The following is a 13,719-nucleotide window of genomic DNA, read 5'->3' as shown; positions in this document are numbered from 1 at the left end:
CGGAAACATCAGCCCATACCTGGAGGTTCTTGGCTGGTGATTAGTCAGCTCTCGGCCGACACACATGCCCATAATCAGTCCTCTACATACATATATCCTTGAGACCCCAGCCTTCAGACCAGCCGGCCACTTTTGGCTGCTCTTTTGTCAATTTCCCTCCCGCCAATTTTAGCCATGAAAGCCAGATTAGTCGGATCTCAACGGTCCTACCCACTGACTCAATACTTTAAAGCACCAATCTAGTACCCAAGAGTATGAAGGAGCCTAGAATTGTCAATCAATGAACAATGTGGTCAGATGTCATCCAATACTCATTTGATTCAGTAGTCACACTCCCATCTCCCATCAATGATTAAAAGACGATCTATCAACACCTATCTCCGGAATCCGGATTCATCTCCTCCCGTCCAGACAGTTGAAGCCTCGACGCCCAGTGAACCCACCTACCCGGAGCCTGTCCTCAGGCTCAGTCCGGCTATGGACCCGGCCCCTTCTTTTACATCCGTGTCGATAGCATGACATGAGCGAGCAAACCTTAAGGTTGATTATGGGCATAATCCATTGACCATTTGCCCCGAACAGCTTGGGAGACAGCTGTCATCGTAATAAACGGTGAAAATCCCACGCATATGGGGATAGAAGAAGTAGATCCAATGTTGATACTATACTAACCCAACCTAAACTAAACTAATTTGAACAAAACTGGCCTAACCGAACCTAACCAAACTTAACCTGACCTGACCTGACCTGACCTAACCTAACCTTTTGGTTGCAAGGGCCTGGGGTCGCCTAGGCCGCGGCGCATGCCTTTGGCAGCTCGGTTGTAATGATCTTACACATATTCTTCTTGAATGCCTTTCCATTTTGATGAAAAGTCTGGAAAAAAGTTGAAAAACCTAGCTGCAGCAGGACTGAAACCTGATTCCCCCTTCTACCGACCCGTTGACTACGCCAATTAGCGTGTGTGGCTGTCAGCAATTCTTCAAAGAGGAGATGAAATGTGGAACCTTTATCTTGATAACTACAATCAAGACCTACATTTTTCAGGTTTTCCACTCAAAACGACAGCTATCTCCTCAGCTGTTTGGGGCAAATGGTCCATGGATTATGCAAATAAAAGCTTGATAGATGGAATGGATGAATTTCTTGACCTCGTCCTAAGGCTGATTTGATTGAAGTTGGATCAGATCATCAGAGGCAACAGAATCATCGGCCCATATCTGGAGGTTCTTGGCTGATTGTTGCTTGCCGCCATTCAGCCCTCAACCGGCACACGCGGCCTTCATTGATCTCTACACCCTTGAGACCCAAGCATCAAGACCAGCCAGCCACTTTTGGCTGCTGTTTAGTCCATTTCCCGCCTGCCAATTTTGGCCATGAAAGCTAGATCAGTCGGATCACAACAGGCTGAGTCCTACCCACTCACTGACTCATTACTTTAAAGCTGCCCATGACCATCACCTTCCCTGTCAAATGGCGTCTGTTTGAAGTGGTTTTTCGTGGGACACGGACAAAAATTCCAAAATATAGGAAGACTTTGTTCAAAAAGAGTTGCAAACTAGCAAAAAAGCTGAAGAGCACTTCGAATCCAGTAAATGTGGGAAATCTCCAAAAAAAAGTTGGACGTAGTTCAGAGTAAGATTAAGGCCTCCATCGCACATGACCAATAGGATACGATCGCAGCCTCAGTTTGTTTGGTTTTTTGTACCCCTTTGCGCCCAAGCGCCATCTTTTGGATATGTAGGGATGTGTCAACCGTAAAAATGCCACCGCTTTTTCAACCAACAATTGAACTTCTGTCTCAAAGCGAGCTTAAAGTTTTACCTTTTTATCGCTTCTAGCTCTATCCTTTGTTTTTTGTGTGTAGCAGCTCCGCTTATTTCGACGTTATTGTTATTGACTTATGCCATAGCCAAAACTTCGACACATCCCTACGTAAGTCAAAAGGGGGCGCTCAAGTGCAAAGGGGTAAACAAAGACCCCCGTGAGCATGTCCTATTACAAACTGAGAGTAAGCTGGTTCAGGAGGTCAAGTCGAATCCGAAGGCTTTTTTCTCTTATGCAAACTCTATGGGAAAGATAAAACACCCTGTTGGGCCTTTTGAGGTTGATGGGGAAGCCATTAGTAATGTAGAGACTATGGCTAACATGCTTGGAGATCAGTTCTCTAGTATGTTTTCAACCCCACTGAGTTCAGAAGCAACAGCTCATTGGTCTGAAGATGAGTCTGTTGAGATTGACAAGGTTAGTCAAGTTGAGCATTTAGATGATCTTGTAGTCCCAGATCAAGATCCTTTAGAGGCCATCAGGGACTTGAGACTATCGAGCTCTCCAGGTCCTGATGGTGTGACATCTTAGTTTTTGATGAGATGCTCACTGGTTCTCGCTCCTGTTTTCTCGTACTTGATGCGTTGCATCTTGGATCAGGGCAAGTTTCCATCTTCACTAAAGTTTGCTCACGTTGTTCCAATTTTTAAAGGGGGAGATAAGTCGCTCCTCAGTAATTATAGGCCAATTTCTCTCACTTCGAATATTGCGAAGGTGTTTGAGAAGATCATCAAATCCAAACTTGTTGAAATTCTTTGAGTCAATGAAGTCCTTCCTCCTAGCCTGCACGGGTTCCGAGCACATTTCAGCACGGTCACCCAACTGATTGAGCATTTAGAGCAGGTCATTGAGGGACTGGAAAGGCACGAGTCAGTTGATGTTGTCTATCTTGATTTTGCCAAGGTCTTTGATAAAGTAGATCATGGCCTTTTGTTGAATAGACTTCATGACATTGGGATCCAAGGCAAGGTTCCCAATCGGATGAGAAGCTTCATTCAGGATAGAAAGCAAATTGTTAAGCTGGAGGGATCCCTCACGCATCTGCCTCACCATGGAATTTGGAAAAAAGACAAGGAGCAGATTCGAGTCGTTTTTGACTCTGCAACCAAAAACGGAGGCGTGTCTCTAAATGATTGCCTTATGACAGGCCCACCACAGCAGAACAACATTTTGGATGTTTTGATCCGATTTCGGGAGGGTCTCGTCGCTGTCATCGTCGATATAGAGGCAATGTACAGCAGAGTTCAGGTGAAACGAGATGATGCTCGCTTTCATCGTTTTGTATGGAGAGAGAGTGCCGGGGAGCCCTTGGACATATTTAAAAAGCAGGGCGTGGTGTCTGGAGATTCTCCTTCGCCTTGCATGGTAATTTCAGCTTTTTTGAGAACGGTAGAAGATAACAAATGCTCAGAAAGCGTAAGGGAAACTGTCCACAAGCAGTTTTACGTGGACGGCTGCTTGGATAGTGGGGCCAATCCCCGTACCGTCCTCTCGATGGCCAAAGACGTTCAACAAGTCCTAGCCTCGGGAAACTTCAACTTGAGAGGTTGGGCTTCCAACTGCTCACCAGTGCGGGATTCCCTAGGAGGTTCGATGCAACCTGAAACAAGTCTTAGCGGGGAAAAGGCCCACAAAGTGTTGGGTCTCAAATGGAACATGGACGAAGACGTCATTCTATTTCAGATAGATGTGAGCGGGCCCATAAACTTCACCCGTCGAAGCCTGCTAAGCAAATTGGCCGGCGTATATGACCCATTGGGACTTTGCACCCCAGTCATCATCGCCGCGAAGATCAAAATGAAAGAGTTGGTCATCAAAAACTCCGTTCGGGACGACCCAATCGATAAACATATGTGGTGGGAAGATTGGTTGTGTAGCTTGGAAAGTCTCTCAAAAATGAGGATTCTACGGTGTGTTTCATCGTTGTCCGAACCTTATTCATCTCTTCTTCACGTTTTCTGTGATGCCTCAGAAGACATCTTTGGGGCGGTGGCGTATCTCCGAGCAGAAGATATTGGTGGAAACGTAGAAGTTCGACTGATTGTGGCTAAATCTCGTGTCTCCCCAAAACGCCCATTAACTATCCCCCGCTTGGAACTTCAAGGAGCTTTACTTGGAGCCAGGATGGATAAGCACCTGGACAAAAACTTCCACTTGCATATATACTATCGCGTGTTCTGGACTGATAGTCAAGTAGTACGTGCGTGGATCTCAGGTCGACATCTGCGAGAGGATGAACTGAGAGTAGTCCTATCCGAGGTCATGGGATTCTTGAATTCCAGGCCCTTGACCTACGAAAGTTCAGATCCCAGTGATGCCAGAGTTCTGACCCCCAACTATTTCTTGCTGTTAAGAGGAAACGCCAGTGTTCCACCAGGAGATTACGTGCGAATGGACACTCGGCTCCATTTTCGGTACATTCAAGGGATCGTGGACCGGCTTTGGGATCGATGGACGTCGAAGTATCTCCCAAACCTATTGGGGAGGAACAAATAGAAAATTTCGATGGAAAACCTTAAGGTAGGAGACGAGGTCTTCCTTGTTGGAACACCCGAACCACGGGGTCGATGGAAAACGGGCAAAAACGGTTCACCCTGGTAGAGAAGGGTTGGTTCGCTCAGTAACCGTTGAAATAGATCCGACCCTTTTGACGAGACCGATCAGTAAAGTGTGCCCTCTCAAAGTGCGACACTCGATCAGACCCTCACCGTAAGGAATGTGGATTGGCCAATGAGGGAAGTAATGGATTGACGAATGGGTAGTTATGAATTGGCCGTCCCAGAGTTAAAAAGAGTTTTTAGTATCAAGAAATGCGGGATCGAAAAACGAGAAGTGAAGAGAATAAAGAATATAAAAGCAAGCAATGTCGTTGCTGTTGTAATGAGAGAGCTCAGACGAGTTTAAGGTACCAACACCAATTATAACATGCTATCGCGGGTCCAGTTACTATTTATTGGTGTTTTTGTAATTTTGGAGAACGATAGATAACGGCAGCCCTCGAGAACCCTCCACCAATAAGAATAAGGGAACCCAGAAAAAAAATCGTCAAATCAGAGAGAGGGAGAATCAGTTGACTTTGCTGAACTTTCTTAAGTAAGCATCTTCAGTTCATACAAATCTAAAATGAAATATCAAGTCATAAGATTGATAGAACTTTTGAAACTTTCTTGTTGACTCTCTTTTCTTTTAGATAGTCAGGCCCCGGAGGTAACAAAAACTTATGTCGTAAACCCCTATTAACACATCCACAAAAGGTGCGCCCCTTACAGCCGTCCGAAACAAATTGGGAGAACCATCGCAATCACATAACGCTCCCGCCTCTGCTTCTGCTTCAAGAAGAGGCTTTCCAAAATATGAGAGTGCGTTTCAAGTTTGAGCTTTCATCCATTTACCAAGTTGGCTCTTCAAGAACTAATACCCTACACGGGGATTTCAAGTTGTCGTTTTCTCTATTGAATATCTTAAAGCAGCAATAAGCTCCTAGGTAACCTTGCAAGATATTACGCTTGTTCTTTGTTGTTGTTTTTCTACCTGTTAGCACAACCAGATAATGACCATTCCTTGTGAAACTATCCCAGTTAAATAGATCTAAGAAAAGATGGTGGCAAATATTTGGCAAAGTGACATTTCAATTCTGGCAATACTTGTACAAACCTTTGGATTGTAAAAAACGACCATGAGTTGAAAGAACACATTTCGAAGCTAATTATGAAGAGCCAAGTGGATGCAAGCTCAAAAAGGCCAAATGCAAGTAACTTTTAGGAGTGTCAAGCGTAGAACTCTCCTCGAATTACAATACAAGTGTTATAATCTCGGAATCGCTGATACTTGGAAGGCAATCAGATTTCTCACCCAATTCTTCAAGAACCATTCATTGAAAACCGATATAGGCCATATACTTGACATCTTGGGGCAAAAATCACACTTTCTAAAACACGTAGCACAACTGCCCCCAGAAAATGTGTGTTCAAACTTCCTCGTCGTTTCTGGTTTCTGTGAGCAAGTCATCTCCAAATGTCCTAGTTTCGTCAGTCGATTGTTCCCGATCATTAAAATGGTCCCAACCAAATGCTTGGAGCAGCTTTTGTGGATATTTATAACCAAAGATGGACCAACGGTCGGAGAGTCAATGGACTGGAATTCTCTAACCGAAGGCATTTCTGATGAGGAAATGATGCAAGACCATCTCATCAGAAGGGACAACAATCTGTCAAAAGTCAGAATCGATGTTCCTTATGACTCCTACTTTCAGTACATGGACACATATTTCAGATTACTTCGGGCTGAAACGTTTCAGGGCATCCATGACGGTATTTCGCGTCTGAGAATGGGCACCCGCAAACACCATGAAATGAATGTTTTCGATGGAGTCAGGCTCACAGATGTGGAGGTGGAGACCCTGAATTTGGTCCTGAGCATCCCTCTGAATACCACCAATAAGCGACTGCAGTGGTCCAATGAAAGCTACCTAATGCACGGCAATCTGATCTGTCTGTTGCTGAAAAACCAATGGAAACAGTTCATTTGGATGACTATTCAAAGAAAAGATAGTGAGATTGTTCGCGGCGGAGAAGGGCACATTTTGGCCGAGATGTGCTCATTCAATAACAAGAAAAAGGCTGATATTTTATCCCTCTTATACAACAACAACAACAACAACAACGGCGACATTACAATGGTGGAATCGCCCACCTACTTCAAATCGACGTATCCTGCCCTTCAAGCACTGCGAGCCCTTCAAATGGAAGAATCCACACTTTGCAATTCAATTGTGCGAGCCGTTCCATTTTCAGAGCGACCCAAATACCAGTTGGAACTCCTTAGTCAAGACGAAGTAAGCAAGTATTGGGCGGACGATGACGATTCCTTAATTGGTTCGTCAGATGAAGAAGAATGGAATGAGGCGATGCAAAACCTCTTTGAAAGCGAAGACAAAAAAGCCGAACTGCAAAAGTATCTGAATGACCTAATTAATGACCAGTTACTTACTATGGATGATCCACAGAAGGGAGCATTTCAGTACGCCCTTAAAAACCGTTTGGCCATCATTCAAGGCCCTCCTGGGACAGGAAAAACGTTCATTGGGACAAAAATAGTGGAAACATTACTGAATTTTAATCTGAACTCCCCTATTTTGATTCTTACGTACAAGAATCATGCTTTGGATGAGTTTTTGAAAGCATGTCTTTCATTCTGCGATAAAAGTGATCTAGTTCGGGTTGGATCGGGATCAAAAGAACCAATGCTCGGAGAGTGCGTCTTGCGAGAACAAACATGGGATGTCTCTGTCCTTCCAGAAATACGAAGTTTAATCCCACAACTTAAAGTGTCTCTATCCCAACTCTGGTCGAATGTGACCATAGATTCAGAGTCTTTGGCGCACTCTTTGGCCGAAGATCAACTTTGTGCTCTCATTAGAGGAGCTCCATGGGGCAAAGGGCCAGATGGCATTGAATTCTATTCCGATGAGATGGCTCAGTGTGTTGACAATACATGGGTTATGAACACAATGGACGACATCATTTCAAGCTTTGGAAGCTTTTCCAATTGTCTGCAAAGTGCCACCGAGGTCCCTGATGAAGACGAGGTTCCCCAAGAGGACAGATCATTGCAAAAGCATGCAAAGGGTCTTCTGGATGCGGCAATCACTAAATGGCTTCCCTCTCTCGAAAAGCTGCACCAACTTCGAGATCTACTCATGGACTCTAATGCGTCAAATTGGGTTGAAAATCAATCTGTGAGGAGTCAAGATTACATTTGTTCATATCGAGACGCCGAGTCAACACACAGGAAGATTAAAGCAAAGGAGTACGACGAGTTTCTTGATTATTGGAAGGCCCTTTATTTTTCTGGGAGAGTACCTTGGAAAGTACCAGTAGGTGTGTTATCAATGTTCGCCTACGAAGAAGCTAGAGAAATTTTCTTGGAAGTAACGGAAATATATGATTACTGGCTGGAGGTTGATCAATCCGCAAGATTCAAAGACCCCGCATTCGACCCCAAAAAAGAGTTCCAAAATGACATGAGGCAATTCAGAAGATTCAGGTACCTCACATTCGACCCCAAAAAAGAGTTCGAAAATGCCATGTGGCAATTCACAGGATTCAAGGACCCCGCATTCGACCCCAAAACAGAGTTCGAAAATGTCATGTGGAAGTTGGGAAAAATAATGGACCAGTTTGAAACCCTTTTAAAGGTACCAGCCAACAATACCGCGTCGAATTATTCGTTCACCAAAGATGACTATCCTTTGGGTTTGGGAGTCCAGCCTAACGTTCTACAAACTACACGAATGTGGGATTTGTCACATGGGCAAAGGTGCAAGTTTGTTTATGCTCTGATTCGATCTCATATGGATGACACGGTTCAGGAGACCATCGACAAACTGGATGAACTCCTAGAACAACGTACTGAACTTTTGAACGCATCCAAATTGAAAAAGATGGAGAGCAAGAAGATCATTGGGATGACTATCACGGGGGCCAATATGAATAGTGCCATCCTTGAGCAACTAAAGCCTAAAGTGGTGATCTTTGAGGAAGCGGCCGAAGTGTTGGAACCTCAATTATTCGCATGCCTCAATCAACATGTGGAGCATCTCATTTTGATCAGTGACCATCAACAATTACGACCAAAGGTGGAATCCTTTCCGTTGGTCACAGACTACCAATTTGACGTCTCCATGATGGAGCGCCTCATCCGTTCCAATTTCCCTTACCAAACTCTCACTAACCAAAGTCGGATGCGACCCGAGTTTGCCGAGCTACTGTCCGACATCTACTTGGAATACAACACCAACCTCGGAAACGTATCCGGCAATGATTCGCCCGAATTCATGGCCAAATCCATGTACTTTTGGACCCACAGACACATGGAGGATGGCGGGGAAAACGGTTCCAAAAGGAATTCAGCAGAGGCCGATTTGGTGATTGCCTTTGCCGAGTTCCTGGTCAAAAGTGGAGTGCCTGAATTGAAGATCACAATTGCCGGAACATGCTTGTACCAAAACCTGTTTTCCCAAGCACTATCATGGTTTTTGCGAAGCAGAAGTGAACGATACGTTTTCATCTTGTGGACACGTAGTTATAAGACTTTGTGGGACCATGATGGAAAATTTGGACTGCCAAGAGCGTATTTTGGTGCAATTGGATTGCGGTCATTCCATTATCGAATCTTGCTCAAAAGAGAAAGCATCTATTATTTGCTTGGAGCCTTGTCCCCAAGTAATGCAATGTGACGATAAACATCCTTGCCTAAGGAAATGCGGTCAAAAACATAACCATGAGGCTCATTCAAGTGGAAGACAAAAGTGGATTTTTCTTTCCCGATTTGCAAACACCCTTCCCCAAACAAAAATAAAGGCGGGGAAGCCATTCTTGAAACGTGCATGATTGAGATCAAATTCACGGGCAATTGCAATCACTTAATGTTACGAAAATGTGGCAAAGCAGATTCTACGGTCACCTGCGGGTCGCCATGTGAGAACAAACTCCGATCATGTGGACATCCATGTGTCAATAAATGTGGGGATGATTGTGACGCTGGTTCTTGCAATGAATGTGCCGACGAAGTACAAAGATTCCGCAAGAGGGCTAAAAAGAGAGCTAAAAAACTCAAAACCAACCTTGGACAGAGCAAATACGAGTTGTCAGACCTAGATAAATCTGATCCCCAGTTCCTCAAGGTCCAGGATCAAGTGACCAAATTTGTCCGGGCGATGCACAATTGGAACCCTGTGATCACAAGGGTTCAATTAGTTCAAAACCCGAAACTGGAGTTAGCTTATGAAAAAGCCAAATCTCAAGGTTTTGGAACCTATGAGGACTTAAAGTTTCATGGAACATCTGAAGATGGGGTGCAGCGGATTCCCAAAGATGGTTTCCGCGAACCTGGACCGCCCAAAGATAACAAACGACCGGGAATGTTTGGCCAAGGCATCTACTTTGCCACAGATTCATCTAAAAGTGCCCAAGCTATTTACACGAAGAACTCAAACAAGCTCTTGCTTTGTCAAGTGTTTCTGGGCAAGCCACTCAACCTCCACAAAGCAGATCTTGGCATGAACAAAAAGAAGCTTAACAAGCTCCATTGCGACTCGGTTTTCGCCCCACGAGGAATTGCAGTGAGAAATGACGAGTTCGTGATCTACAACAAGTCCCAAGCCTATGTTAAGTACATCGTTCACTTCTACACCCATTCACAGCCCTCAGCAAACCTTGTTCCACCAACGGTCAATGGTCTGACTCGAAAGGTTTTGCAACCATCGCGCCATTTTCAAAACTCGAATCCCGACGATGTTCTCTTTCGCATAGCAGAATCTGCCTATTACCGAAGTGGTCAAAACACCCACAAGAAAATCCAATCAGTCCAATATGTCGTCAACCCTGTGCTCGAAATGGAGTTCTACGATCAGAAGGCTAAATTCAAGAAAGCTGGCATTCCTGACCATGAGATTTTGGCCTTTTATGGGACCAATCCATCCAACGTGGATAGCATTCTTAGCCATAACTTGAGCCTTGAGCACTCAAAACGATTCGCTCATGGGAAGGGCCTCTACTTTTCTGAATACACTAACGTCAGTTTAGGCTACGGAGATGCCTTGATCTTATTCAAAGTCTTGCCCGGGAATGAATACCAATACCAATATGAGGAGTGGCTCAACTACCAATCGAAATGTGTATCAAAAAGTGACGATGGATATGGTCAAATGCTGATTGTGAATAATTCGAAGCAATTTCATCCTTTTCTTCTCTACAAGCTTGCCTAACAAAGCAGCTTGTGATTCAACCGTTCGCCATATTTTTCCCCACACAATCCCCCGAATAGCTGAAATGCTGCCTTGAATGTTTAATATGGTGCTTATGTAGTACTGGGGAAACGTTTTTCTGTTCGTCGAACGATAAAAGTTGAATAAAAATTAGCTATTTTGCAAAAGATATAAAGCATAGCCCTCTCTTTGTATGCACATTGTTATTACATATAGTTTCTATTAACCCACACAGCCGTATGATATGGTACATTTGGATCCAATGAAGCACTTGCTATCTGCGACATTTTTCTCAATTTACTGGCTCTAAAACCTACTTTGGCAATGTAATTCTAGTACAGTAGTTCAGACCACAATAACTTGCCCAAGTAGCTCGAGAATCCAAGCTAGTTCGAACAATGAAGTCCACTTCTCTTCTTTCTCGGGCTCGTTCATTGTTTAATTTGCTTCCCTCTAATATTCGTTGGGAATAGGTAGGCCTTGTTGATCCGGTTGCATCTTTCAAGTAAGATTTGGACAAAATTTTAATTAGCATTCCAGATCAACCCTACATTCAAGGACTAGCTCTGTTTGCCCACTCAAATTCGTTGGTGGACCAAATATCATATAAAGATTGAAAGGAAATAAATAGCCGAATTATAACTTTTCATTTTAATAGGACTAGGGATTACATTCCCTGTAGCGGTTAGAAAGCCCAGTGAAAAACAAATAAAAAATCAAAACAAAAAGTTGAAGAAAAAAATTTGCGAAATGATAAAATCCCAAATGGAAAGCTGATTACAAAACCACGGAACCTCATGTGCTCCAATTTTGGGACAACCAAAATCTACTGACAACTTGAGTGGAATGTTAAATTGTACGTGTGACAGAAGATGCCGCCTGCTTCTCCAATCAATTCAGCCTGATCCACGTCCCAATGATTGAATAACGTATTACCTAAACCGATTTCCACTAATGTTGCGTCTACACGACAAATAATTCGGCAAATAATTAGCCATTTGACAAACATTGTTTGGCATTTCACAAGCATTTCACAAACATTTCTCAATTTGAACATGTTTAAAGTTTGTTTGCCAAAGAACAAATATTTCATGGACGACAGCATCCTCCCCAGCCCTTCCAACGTCATTTTCAGCCACTACAGACAGGGTGGGCATTTCATTTTTGGACACTTTTGTCCACCCCTGTCCAAAAGTGTCCAAAAGTGTCCAAAAATAAGGGTGGACAAAAGTGGACAAAAGTGTCCAAAAGTGTCCAAAAATACGAACCTTTAAAAACTACATATAAAGGATATTCTGTATGAAACCTATCCTCTACTTCAAAAATTGCTCATTGATGGTTCCAAGAGCAAGATAAGTCTTTAAAACCTTTGCCATATCCCTCTAACATACCCAAAAAAGGTATTTGAAAGACAGGTTCTTAACTCTTTTTTTCTTACGTTAATTAGAAAGCAAGCAGGGAACAAAGTCTCCCTCTAGTAGAATGCAGCTGTTGCAAAGATTCAAAAACTGAAATAGCTAAACATTATATTCTGGTTATCTGGCTTCATTTATTCAACATTATTAACTTTTTGCAAAAATGTTTTACTTAAAATCATCAGTCATTTGGGATTTCTTCTTAAAAAGTACTAATATTAAAAATTGAATTTCTTACGAATTGCTAAAATCTAATAATGACATATTTTCCTATACTTATGGTTTTTCTTCCATAAGTAAGTTAATTGAGACATTGTTAGGCATATTTTTAACTTTTAAAGATGCGCTTGATGTCAGGAAATGAGATTCCCAATGTTTCTTAAAGAAACATATATCTTAGTTTTTAGATGTAATAAAAAGTGTAATTTCATGCACTCCTTATAAAATGTTATGTTGTGGCCTTAATTAATGAGGCCATGGTGCAAAAGCACAGATCTCTACACTTACCCTCCATCTTAATTAGAAGGTGTTTCATGGCCCTCACCGCCGATTCGGCCAATCCGTTACTGGCCGGGTGATACGGGGAAGAAGTCTCGTGAATGATGCTTTATCTGTGGCAGAATATTTGGAAAGGTCCACTGAATTGAGGATCATTATCAGTTTTGATCTTTCCAAGAAAAACCCACCTCATATAACCATGAAAGCACCCTCTCACAAATGGCTGACGTAGAGGTCAATATCATCTGTAAAAGAATGGAAATCCACTATATTTATCGACCACAACAAGGAACATTGTCCAATCCAACTCAAAGAGATCCGCAGAAATGGTCCCCATAAGGAATGTTGCAGCAGACATGGCCTTCTTGAGCGGTTCGGCCTGTTGTGATGGGAAAGCGCTTATGCACTTGAGACAGTTCTTTATCATCTATTTTATGGCATTATACATTCCAGGCCACTAATATAACTGGCGAGCCTGGACTAATGCTTTAGTAATGCCTCTATGCGAGGTATGCAAGAGGTCTAATATCCTTGCCCGTGCTTTCTTGGCCACAATGATCCGATTTCCAGGCATCACGACGCAATTGTCAACACGAAACGTAGTAATAAACCCACGGAAGTACGAAAGACACTGATGCAAGACTCCATCACGATTCTTGATACATTGCACTAGTTACTGATATTCCTCATCTTCTCCGCAGGTTTCTTGCAATTTTGCAATAATCGGATCCTCTAGGTGCAGAGCTCTGATAGGGACATCGACAGAATTGTCCGGCGGAAAGAACCGTCTACGGTTGAGCGCATCAGCGGTCTGATGGGGTTTTCCAGCAGCCCATTCGACGATGAAGTTATAAACTCCTAGACTCTCAAGAATCCTTTGTAGGCAATCGTTGCCCAATGTAGCCATGGATTTGGAGAAGACCCCGAGAAATGGTTTGTGGTCAGTTGTGATTTGGAAATGCGACAGCCCTCCTTAATGATGATTGCATTTCAAAACTGCCCAGAGAATTGCCCTCGCTTCCAGTTCAACCACGGCATAATTTCTCTGGACCGGTGTCAGAGCACATGATCCACACTGGATGAGCTGGGGTAAGCCATCCGTCCCCCTTTGAACCAATGCAAATCCCAAACCAAGAATGCATGACGCGTCGGTAAGAAATTCCGTCTTCAAAGTGACTTCAAATGATTTTATGATAGCTGGTGAACAGACGA

This window comes from Tigriopus californicus, chromosome 1, assembly GCF_007210705.1.
Source record: "Tigriopus californicus strain San Diego chromosome 1, Tcal_SD_v2.1, whole genome shotgun sequence".
Taxonomy (NCBI): domain Eukaryota; kingdom Metazoa; phylum Arthropoda; class Copepoda; order Harpacticoida; family Harpacticidae; genus Tigriopus; species Tigriopus californicus.
The sequence above is the reverse complement of the archived record's forward strand: the minus strand, read 5'-3'. Positions refer to the sequence as shown.